Source organism: Colossoma macropomum, unplaced genomic scaffold (genome assembly GCF_904425465.1).
Source record: "Colossoma macropomum unplaced genomic scaffold, Colossoma_macropomum, whole genome shotgun sequence".
Taxonomy (NCBI): domain Eukaryota; kingdom Metazoa; phylum Chordata; class Actinopteri; order Characiformes; family Serrasalmidae; genus Colossoma; species Colossoma macropomum.
Window position 1 is genome coordinate 29105594 of NW_023494791.1, and position 12403 is coordinate 29117996.

The window sequence follows — 12403 nt, forward strand, 5'->3', positions numbered from 1 at the left end:
ATTTTGAGTTTCAAATTCATGTACCAGAACTCCAGCCCGTCTCTGTTCTGTGTGATGATTTATTTTGTGTGCAAGTGACAGGAGTCGGAAAGCTGAGCGCTTTTACTGCTCTCTGGTGGTGAATGTGGCGCATTGCAGGCTCCTGCAACATCTACATATGTAAACTAAATGGATTATGCCAGTGTCTTCTACTCCCTGTTTCAAGATGATGCTCTGCACATCTTTTGGGTTTCTAACACACCCTTCAAACACACTTTGAGGGGTTGCACTGTCTACAACTCAAATACAGCCATTTTATTTACTATCCAAAACAACCGGGGAACCTACATGAATTTTTATATACAATGATGATAATGTTAGTAAATGCCCTGCATGTTTGCCAAACAATGCCCTGCATGTAAAAAAAGAAAGACTAAAACCAGATCTTGGACAATTTCTTGAGCATCAGTCAATGTATCTGTTACGGTTTGCATGTAATAACTTTCTCTGAGGGAGCTTTTAGAGGCATTAAGTGCTTTAGACATCTGGTTCCTATCACCACCACTGTAAATAAATCTGAGTCATTAAGTTTCTCTCCAATTAACTATTTCACATCAGACCACTCTGAATGACTTTGTTTACATTTTAAAATGATTAGATCTGTGGAATTCCACTTTAAATATATGAAGCTCTTTAACTAGTTCCTCGGGACACAGTGTCAGACTGGAGTAGAATGACCAGTAAGGGTATTATCTTACCATTATTGTTCATACTACAATCAGAAGTAGAAAATACTTGCGAGAGATTTTATTTCTATACCTAATACTATTGTTACTGATAATATCAGGAATTATTTTAGAAGAGTTCATTCATATGAACTCTTCTATAAGCAAGTCTTCTGTCCACAAGAATTACTATACCCATTACTCAACACATCACACACCACTGCATCACACACCATAAAAGACTCATCATTTTATCGGTTAAAACAGATAAATGTTTAGACGTTTAGGTGTGTTTAAAAGGCCTTTAAAAGTTAAAAAAAAAGTTTAAAAGTAAATTTTCTTTACTTTTGCTGAATTAAAAGAATTTGATGTAATATGTAAGCACTGTTAAAGTTTCAAGATGTACCATTCACTCCACAGTCCAAACATGGAACATAAGCTGCAACAATGCCCCATTTTTAATTCACTGTTTCTGTGATGTCACAAAAAATGCATTTACATATATGCATATATTCAGCCCACAGCAGTTTAGCACCACCTGTTCACACTGCAGTTATAAGAAGTTTCTGTCCAAACTGCTTTTTGCATGAGATATTAAACAGGGCAGCCAATCAGAACAGGGGTCATTTACATATATCAGTCTTAAAGGCACGATACCAAAACAGCCTGTTTATTAATAAAGAATAAAGAAAGGTTGGAAAATGTTGATATAAAAATGAATTAAATCTGTTTTTGGCACATGAACTGACATAACTGTCAAAAATGGACCTCAGGGAAAAAAAATGAAATACATGAAGAATGTAGGACTGGGCCCTTGAGATGCAGATACTTTTTATCTTTTACTCAAGTGTATTTTTTCAACTGAGTACAATTTTGAAAAAGAACTCATACTTTCACTTAAGTACAGTGTTCTGTATTTTTTTCTTTCCTGACTATAATCAATAGGAATGCAGACACTGTGTAAAAAACACATCAGTGACTGCTAAGTAATTTAATTCGATATTATAAATTTCATGTCAACTGAACTTAACAGATCTTAGTTTAAATGATAACATTACATTACAGGCCAACATTTGTATAACGTAGTTCTCTGCCACAGCAGTGAGCTCTATTAGCACCACTGTTGCTGAAGCCACACACTCCATTTAACCATAATTACTGCCTTCAAAGTTTCTAGAAACTAACCTTGTATGAACTCCTGCCTACGCTATCCAAAGGTAGCCTATAGTCTATAAGAGTGGTATTGAAGGGGAAATCCCCTGGCAACGTTTGTATTTACGCCCACACAAAGAACACAGAAGTAGTAGGTCTACTAATTCTACAATCACTGTTTTAATACATACAAATCACACTGAAGGTGACCTAGTGAGTGTGTGTGTGTCAGCTGCTTGGCCTACAGCTGGTCCAGATCGCATTGAGAGACAATGGTGAGGGCTGATGAATATGAAGGACGGCCCATGTCCTCCCCCGTGAGGGGAATCTCACGGCCGAAAGCAGCCGGGCCCAGAATAGCAGTGGATCAGAGAGGAGTCCCAGCCCAGTGTGGGGTGAGACCAGGCTCGTTGGACTGGGGCCAGCACCGTGGGGGTCCCGCTCTGACTGAGGACCGGGGCTGGCGGTCAGGCAGCTACCCTTCACCCCAGCCACGGAGCCCCCGCACCACCACCACTGCTCCTCACACACCTTCACTTCAGCTTCCTCCTGTCCTCCTGTGCTCAGCTCCAGCTTTTGTGGGCAGGCAGTGAATGTAATTTTTTCAGGACAGTTGCAGATGAGTGGCTTTACACAGGATGTACTGTGAATGCTTTTTAGATGCAAAACACCTTCTCACTAGCTAACTAACTTGCTAACTAATTAGCTAACTAGTTTACACTCACTAACTAATTGCCTAATTCACTTGCTCACTAACCAATTAACTCCTTCACTAACTGGCTAACTCACTAACTGACTGACTAGTTGGCTAACTCACTATTTAAGTCACTCACTAACTAAATACTTAACTCATTCAGTAACAAAATAGCTAGCTAACTCACTAATTAACTCACTGACTAGCTAGCTAACCTATTATCTAAATAACTCACTCATTAACCAGTTAACAGCACTCACTAACTAATGAACTCAGTAACTAAGTCATTAACTAAAATACTCACTCACTGTCTAGCTAACTCACTACTTATTTAACTCACTACTTGGGTAAGTCAGTATTTAAGTCACTCACTAACTGACTAACTAACTAATAAACTAACTAACTACTTAACTCATGAACTCATTAACAGACTAGCTAGCTAACTCACTAACTCGCTAACTAACCTATTACCTAAATAACTCACTCACTATCTAACTTAATAACTAACTCAGTAACTCATTATCTAATAAGCCCACTCACTGTTTAGCTAACTAACACATCAACTCACTCACTAACTTGCTTATTAACTCACTCACTATCTCACACACTGCTTAACTCACTAATTCATTCACTAACTAATTATCTACTTACTAATTTACTAATTAATTAACTACTTCACCTACTAACTAACTTAGCTTTGTGTACTTTTGGGAATAATTGAGGTAATAAATTTTACTCATCTGGAAATGAACACATTTAAGTTTAAAGTGAATTCAATGCATAATTTTTGTTATCTGTTGTTTTTGTACTTTGTAGAGTAATGACAAGTTTAATAGTTGCCTGCACTGCTGAACAACCACACTGTACTACTGTTATTGTATTCAGAAGAGATACTAGACACTATTACATCGCAGTAGCACCGTATGTTTGTGTTGTCCCAGAGCAAGAGGGCCCCTGTCCTGTCCCCTTGAAGGGCACCTTCTCTTCACTGACTGATGGTGTCCTTGAACATGTTTGTGTTGGTAGTGCCTGCCGATTGGCATCCTTCCTCTACTCTTTTGGCAAGGCTTCAGCACATTGGGGGGTGCGGGTGCCACTGGAGGATGATGAAGTGGTCCTCACGCTGCTCAGGTCAGTGGCTACATCATCACCGGCTCGCCTTGTTTAGCAGTTCTCAGTGGTGCGAGAGAAAGATTTTCTTTTGGATGACATGAAGCGATGGTTCCTCTTTTGAGTCTTGGTTCCTCTCAGTGGTTTCTCCACATGCTCTTAGGTAGTTAACCTGACACTAGCCAGGTTTCCACCCAGCTGTTGATTTAAATTCAAGGGAACAAATGAAATGTGCCAAAAATCAAGCAATTGCAAGCAAAAAATCAATAAGCTGCATTTCCATCAGTTCTGTACAAACTTGATGTCCCATTCACAGAAACAGTGAGTGAGTTTACAGCTTCTCACTGCTGTTAAGTGCAATTCAATGGCTGTATTTTACATTGTAAGAGCACAGCTTACTCAACGGCTCAGAAAATGTCCATTAATTTTGACCAGGAACAATATCTGTTAATTGTATAATATCACTGTTGTGTTTTTTTTCTTTGATAAGATAAAAGTATGTTTTCTGCCACCTTCTGTCAAATTTCATAGCTCTGGCCAGACGAAAACTGGAATACCTGATGGTAATTTGGCTTATTTCTTTTAATACACAAGAAGTTTATCCACCTCAAGCAAGTGTATAAACTTTTGTGCAAATGTTATTCAGTATTTGCTGTTTCAATCAAGCCTTTTTTATTCCATACATCACTTCTACAGTTAATTAAAAACGATAATGGTATATAATTATTTGTCTAGAGGTGATTTCTCATTTGGGCTCTGGATACACATTTTTGATGTCTTTCGTAAAAAAATGGTACATAAATAAACCTAAGCTGAATTGAAATGTTATTATGCAAGCGTGAGGTCACTCTTTACGTAATTGAAACAAGTTCTTTTGACATTGTTGGAAAAACCAGTAGGAAAACAGGGCTAACTCTGTCACAGATTGCGGCTGTAATATCTTCTGTGGCCCATTTGAGGAGCCTTTGTACCGTGTATGCTTTTACAGTGTTGATGGTCGAAGCTCTGTATGTTAGATGCTGATATCGGGATAAATTAAAGGCAGTAATGTGGAGCGAAATTTACCACATTTTCTCATTTCAATTGACTCTGAAGCATGTGTCAGCAGCTCCTGGATCATTACATAGCTTGAAAGAGGAATCACACTTTTCAAAATGTCTGCATAATTCAGTGGTTGAGATGTAATCAAGGTCACTCAGAGAGGTTTGATGTGAAGTGGTTAACTAGAGACATTATTAGTCACTCAGATTGCTCTACAGAGGTGGTGATCAGAACTAGCGCTCACAATGTCTACAATGCATTTTATTTAGTACTGAAAACCATGAGTGTACATTCTGACTTTTATATGTAATATTGATAAAAGTAAAATCATGGTAAATCTGAAAAACACATTTTCTTTGGGGACTATTTTGTACAACATCCTGCATGTGCCCCTCCACTGTGAATGTATTTTAGAAAATATGGTTTATGGCAAAAACTTCTTGAATCTATCGTAACACAACGTTTTAGGCATCAGGTGGCGCATTTAATGTAATAACTTTCTGTGAGGGAACTTTTAGAGGAACTCTTCAGACGCCTGGTTCCTCTCCCCACCACTGTTAAGAATTATGACTCTGTATGCTTCTCTAGAATCATTTCACGTCAAACCACTCTGAATAACTCTGGTTACGTCTTAACCATTTAATTACACAGAAATGCTGAAAAATCTGTGGAATTCCCCTTTAATGTTCCGGAGAATTTAGTGTGTCTATTTGCGTATGTGTGTAGAGTTCAGTCCTGTTCACGAGGAGGCGTGAGAGAGCTTTCACTTGACACTGCACCTCTCCACAGAGAAGACAGAGAGGAGGTGGGGGAGGATGGGGGGTGGTGAGTGAGAAGATGAGTGAGAGAAGGAAATAAAGAGAGCCGTTCAGGCCCACGGACAGCAGGAGTGTGTGTAGGAAGGCAGAGGCATGACAGATGCTTCTGTCAGCGTTCCAACAGTCGCCACTTTGTGGGAACCCTGCAGATGCCCCCTGCTCTCTCTCTCTCTCTCTCTCTCTCTCTCTCTCTCTCTCTCTCTCTCTTTTTCTGTCTCCTGCTCTCCTCTCTCCCTCTGTCTTTCTCTCTGCTCTCCTCATGTTCTCTCTTTTACCCCTCTGCTGTGTTGTCTCTTTTTCTCCCTCTTTTATTGTCTCTTGTCTTTCTTAATCTTGCTCTCTCACTCTCTTTCTCTTTTTTCTGCTCTCATCTCTATCTTTTCCTTTCTTTCCTGCTCTTCTTTTTCTGTCCTATTTACTCTCTTTCTCTCTTTCCTTCCTGTTTTCTCGCACTCTATCTCTCTCATCTCTCTTGGTTTTCTCTCTCCTTTCTCTCTCTTTCCTCTGCTCTTTTTGTCTCTCTCCTGCACTCCTCTCTCTCCTTTTCTTTTTCTCTTTCTCCTGCTTTCTTGCTCTCTCTTCCTTCTCCTGCTTTCCTCACTTTCTCTCTCTGTCTCTTTCTCTTGTTTTCTCATACTCTCTCTTTCTCCCTCTGTCATTCTGTCTCTCTCTCCTTTCTCCTTTTCACGCTCTTTTCTCGTCATTCTCTTGCTCCACAGGCAGCAGGAAGTGGCAGAGTGGGGTGGTGGTGGTGGAGTTGTTAGATGTTAATATGACAACAGTGTAACAAACTACAGAATAAGTTATAGCATTTTCTAAGCAGATTTGAGGTCCAGTACAGAAAACATGTTTATAGTTTACAGGGCAGATCACTTTGTATATTTCAGCCTCCAGAAAAACACACTGTGATTCTCCTCTTATATTTTATCAGTGTAGCTTACTGTCTGCATCTGTACTTCTGTAGTATATGGTAGAAAATGACTGTATTATTTTAGTTATTTATATGCTATCATTCAAGTTTCATAATGGCATTGCTGTCCGATTAAGTTTCAGGAAATTTATGCAGTTTCAAATCAAAGAAAGCAAATAGAACTATAAAATCACCCAGCTTACCCAGCCACATGAGGGTGCTATAGCATAGACCAAAAAGCCGTTAACATAAAAAAAACTACACAATAATGAATTTACTATTAGGAACAATGCTGTTACTTTCTCTGTCGGTGTTATGGTCTTGGTCAGATCCATTAAATATGTCAAGCCTTTGATACAGAAATTTTCAACAGAAAATTAGCCAAACTGATGTAGAAAATTAACACAAGTTGTAGAACAGTTAAAATATTTTAGCACTGACATAAAACATCCATAATAATACTTCTAAAAGTGTTGATCCCAATAACAATTCAGTGGTACAATGGTACAACTGAGTGGTAACAATGATACGTTTTAACAGTTAAAATGCAGAAACTGAATGTAATACTTCGGAATGTTAATAGTGTGAAATGTACAGATTGTTAATTTTCTCTACGATAAGTCAGATTCTACACAAAGGGGCTATTAACACTGCAGTAGTGTTTGTGTGTGTCATTGAAAAGGAGGAAATCAACTATAGCAAGATTTCATAAATGTACATGTGGTTGCAATATCATATAGTAGTTTATTGCTTAAAGGAGATGCGTTGCTATTAAGTGATTTTAAATTAAATCTCTTAATTTAAAAAAAAAGGATATTGTACTGAACGTTGAGTGACTTAATTATGCTTATTTTATTTAAATAAATGATTCCACTTTGTCACTAACAAAACAAAATTATGCCTCTGAGAGTTTGGATGTGTCAGTAGTGAATGGTCTATATAGGCTAAAGATAATAAAGAGAGTAAGTCTTTATAGTGCAGTACAGCATGGATGCTTCAACATACAAATCCAGAGATGTCTTAGGGTGGACTTACTTTTTTCAACAGGCAAATGTTTGCTGGCTTTACATACGGCATCATAACCTCATCAACAACTTTTGGGCATTGTGTACTTCATATAGTCTTTAATTTTCTACTGGTTAATTCTCTGTGTCATTCAGTTTGGCTCACCATGAAAGCATTTGAATTTCTTTTAACTGCTTTAAATACTATAACCCTCTACACTTGAGGAGATAGCTTGAGCAGCTGGGAAATGTTCGACGTTGCACACACTAGTGAAAATAGTTCAAAATTACATGACTGACTACGACTACCATGAGATTCAAGACTTGATCAAACATTTGGGTGAAGAAACTTCACATGCATGTACAAAAAGTTCTTGCACATTTGTGCAACTTTGATCTTTTTTGTATTTGCACAGTTAATGTCTCCTAGCATGTGTGAAAATATGGTTGCACTGTATAGGCCTGTATCTGATAAACCCGTATTGGTCCATATGAACTGAAAGGTCTAAACCAGGGGTACCCAAACTTTTTGTCTTGGGGGGGACAGAGTGCAATGTTTGTGGTGGGCCCAGGGCCAAAAAGACAAAACAATGCACAAATGCAGAAGTAGGTAGGTTTTAGCTATTAAAAAAGTACAACATTATGTTATATTTTGTTACTAAAATACACATTTAAAAGAAAAATAAGAATTTATTAATTTATACACAGTAATATATGTCCTTTCACTGGGTGAGGGGGTGAGGTTGGGTTAACTTTGTGGCAGGGCAAATCAAATGTCCTCACGGACCAACTTTGGCCTGCGGACCAAATGGTTTACTCAGCTAGGAAACCCACATAATTCCTGTAAATGCAGTTGCCAGGGCAGACGGCAGAAAAAATAGAAAGGAAAAGTGTGGAAAAGTAAATACAAATATAACAGTAACATAACTAAACTGAAAAATAATAAAGCAGTAGTAAATAAGCAGTATTCCAAAGTGGGTGGAGGCTGGGCAAAAAAGCTAGGATGCTTTACAGGACAAAATAGGAACGCAAAGCCGCAGGGGGACAATATTCCAACTGAGGAGGCATAGCCCACCCCCTGTGGGCCTGGGCCATGTCCCAAGCTGGTTCATCTTTTTATAAAATGCCTGGGTCAGCGCACGAGGGCAGGCGAAGGGCTCTCTCTCCCCACCTCTCTATCTCTCTCACCAGGCCGAGGGGTCCGCCGCCGTCCGCCCTGCGAGGGGAGCAGATGTTTTCGCTCGAGGGGCGAGCCAAATTTCCACGGCAACCTTCAGTTGCTTGGAGGTCAGGCCTCCAATAAGGGTGCGGCAGCGCGGGGGGACACTTTCAGGAGGAGAGCGGCACTTCAACTTCAATACGACAACATATTAATTACCGCAGCCAGACCGGAGGCCGAGGGTTGTAGCCGAACATCCCACCCCACTGCTTGGAGCCTCGGTCGGTTGACATTAGCCAAGGTGGTTGGCAGATTCTACTCGCTCGTCCATAATCCGCGCCTCAGGTTGCTTTTTTTTGGGGGTTTGAGGGACGACTCCTGCGCCACAGTGTAGATAAATGGATCGAAAAATGATCTACTACAGCTTTATGTGGAAGGTTCGACATTTGTGGTGAATAATCAAGACACACATCACAAGACACTACAAAACCCCCAAAAATGCATGTTATTTTACTGATGTATTTCTTTTTTTCATAGTCATGTTTTTCTCTTTTTTCTGTAAAACATTAAATCAAAAGTAAACTTAACCAACTTAGCCACAAACAGGTTCCTACATAACTTTGCTGTATTAAAATTGCTTGAATCACCAAAATGGTATCGTTAAAAAAAGGAAAAAAATCTTGTCTAATGTAAATTATATGCTTTAATATAACAAAATTTTGAGTGATTTTGATCTGTTTTGATTAGTCCACTCATGAAAAATGAGTATAAAAATAATATAATATAAAGGGTGTAAAAATCTGAATGTCACTATATACACTGTAAATATCAAAAGTATTTTTTGGAATTTTACTGTGTTGTTTGTGCTTCAAAAATAAATAAATAAATAAACAAATGGGCAGAATGTCTTCAAGTGACAAAAAAATATTCTTTCTTTCCCCGAAAAAGAGCGAACTGTGGCACCGCTTACTTTCCATTTCACTGCCTCATTCTGGAAATATAACTTTGAGATTCTTTCACTCACAGCTTGGATCTCTGTAGCTCAGTTTGAGCTGCTTTTGAGAAGCAGCTCCATACTTGATGAAGCAGAAGACATTTTTCAAAAAGTTCTAGTTGCTGGGACATAGCCAATCCGTCAGCTTGGTTGTCAGCATGCTAATGCCAGAGACAACCGTGACTGGTTGAGTAAGTTTGTATTGAATGCAAAAGTTCACAAAAATCAAATAAATGGTGAATATAGCAGTATATGTTGTATTTTCGCCATTTGAAAAATGACAGTTAGTATCCAAGATAGTGCTGTGATGGACTGGCGACCTGTTCAGTTTGCTTCCTGCCATCTGCCTAATGAGCGCTGGGATAGGCTCTAGCACCCCTGTGAGTCAGGAGGATAAGCGGCTTAGAAAATGTGTTTGTGTGTGAGTGAGTATGATAAGATAAGATATTTTATACATGAGTTAATTTATTGATGTCCTAATAAATCACACAAATAAACAAGAAGTTTTATTTCAAAATGCTTTATATTCCTCGATCGATCCCGACTCTTACTTGAGCCTTCTCACATGGGTCTCAACTATCACAAGTAACCCACCCACAAACTATCAATCATGTAAACAGTCAATAAATAAATCACTAAATACATTACCATCAGTGTTAATCTGATCAACAAAATTACTGATGAAAGGGGTTTTTCATTTCGTCAACTATAACAAAAAAATCAATGCTCAATGATGATATTGAAAACAAAAATATAATGCAACAGAATAACATTTTAAACAAAAGTAAAATCCCTATTTATTTGAATAATCAAATCTCATACACATGTGGTGTCCAAAGTAGTACCCATCACTGCCAGAAAGCTCAACAGGGGAGCATCATGGCAACAATGTTAATTTAGCATTAGTCCTTCATATGCAGTTTTCAGTGTTACAGTAGCATCAAGCTAGCTGTGTTGTATGCTCACTTTTTACACACTGGTTTTATTGCTATTTATGGCATATCCAGCTGAAACATGGGCATTTAAAGCTTATGACACCTGTTCCGGTAACATTCTTTACTTTAAATGTTGTAGTTCTACAGTGACTAGTTCAGCAAAACACTAGTTAAAATGCAATTTAATAGCCATAACTGAGATATAGAAAGCTAAGATATAGCTAAAAAAGCTCTCTTATGGTTAGGGTATTTTTGTGACAAAAACATCACTCTAGGCCTTCTGGAATCCCAGATACATCACTAACTGAATCTAAGCAGCAGGCTAATCAATGGGCTAATCAATAGGAAACAGTGGCAGCAATTCTGTACATGTGAATCGCTGTTAGCTTAGCACTAACAAACTACTAGAATAGGGACGCTAGCAGAAATAAGCATTATCATAGAGGTGTGTTTCCCTAATATATTGACCAAATTTTAGTCATGATTTTCTAGGTCACTGCTTTCTAGGTATCAGCTCTGACTCTTGTTTCTGGCAGTGTTTTAGCTCAAGGGCAGTTTGGACCTACTTGTATTAGCTAGGACACATTCACTTTTTTTAAAAGCACCTGCTAAATGCCGTAAATTCAAATGTTAAAGCCAGAGTTCCAAAATAATACCAAAAATGGTAAAAAAAATGGTATTATTTTTGTCAACTAAAACTATTTGCTACTTTTGTCAGAGTAAAAAAAGACTACATCAAATCAATATCACAGGGGTATCCAATGTTATCTGCAGAGGGCTGGTGTAGATGCAAGTTTTCTTTCCAACAAAGCAGGAGTTCACATGATCAATTGTTTGAAGACTGATCCCAATTGATTAAATAAGTGGAGCAGGTTTGCTCCTGTTTTTCTGGAATGAAAACATACCTATGTGGTGTCCAAAGGAGTACCTGTCACTGCCAGAAAGCTCAACATGGGAGCAAAAAAATGCTAATTTAGCATTAGGGCCCCTAAGCAGTTTTCAGTGTTGTGTTAGCACTAAGCTAACAGTGTTGTATGAACACTTTCCCACACTGGGTTTAATGTCCAGCTTAAACATAGATACAAGAGGCTTGTAACAGCAAACATGAAGCACGAATTTAAGTGCAATTTGCTCTTGGCTAGTCATGTTTGACTAGACTATGTTTGTCATTGGGCCCTTGCAACTGAGCCAGAATGCAGCAGCGTTGTCTTCAGTCTTCCTAAGTTCACTCATATCATTCTGCCATTGTGTTCCTCTCACTGGCTTCCTGTAGCAGCCTCACCCCTTTTGGATGAGACTGGACATGACTGCAATGTAATATAATTAAAAATAGGCTATAAAATTAAAAAGATTGAAAAGATGTGAAAAGATTAACATTGGTTACTACACAAAACTATCACATGCTACATCTGCAGGCCCTAGATTTGCTTACTTCTATAGACATCATTTTGGTCTGTATTGGTAGTACAGGTGTGTCTGCCACTGAAAATGATCACAAACCCCACGCAGAAACAGACAAATAGTTCTGAATCAAAGACTCCTCTGAAAGAAACCAAATTATCGTGCCTCACCCCTCAGCAACCTCTGCATTGATTCCTTTTGAGCAGGGAAGCGCTGAGGATTAGCTGCCACGCTACAGGAATAGCAGAAGCTTATTGGCCCTTTCTTATATTTGGCAACAGGATTGACAAAGACACAAGGGAGATGAAATCAGGGCGGCTTTACGTCCGTTACGTGGACGCAGGCAAACTTGAAAGAGGAGTTTACTCTGTGAAGATCGGATGAAGAAGAGTTCCCTCTCACAGAGACGAGGGGTGGGAGGGCACAGAAAGCGAGTTAGAGTGCGGCATCCCAAACGTGGCTGGGAATTGAGACGTAAGGG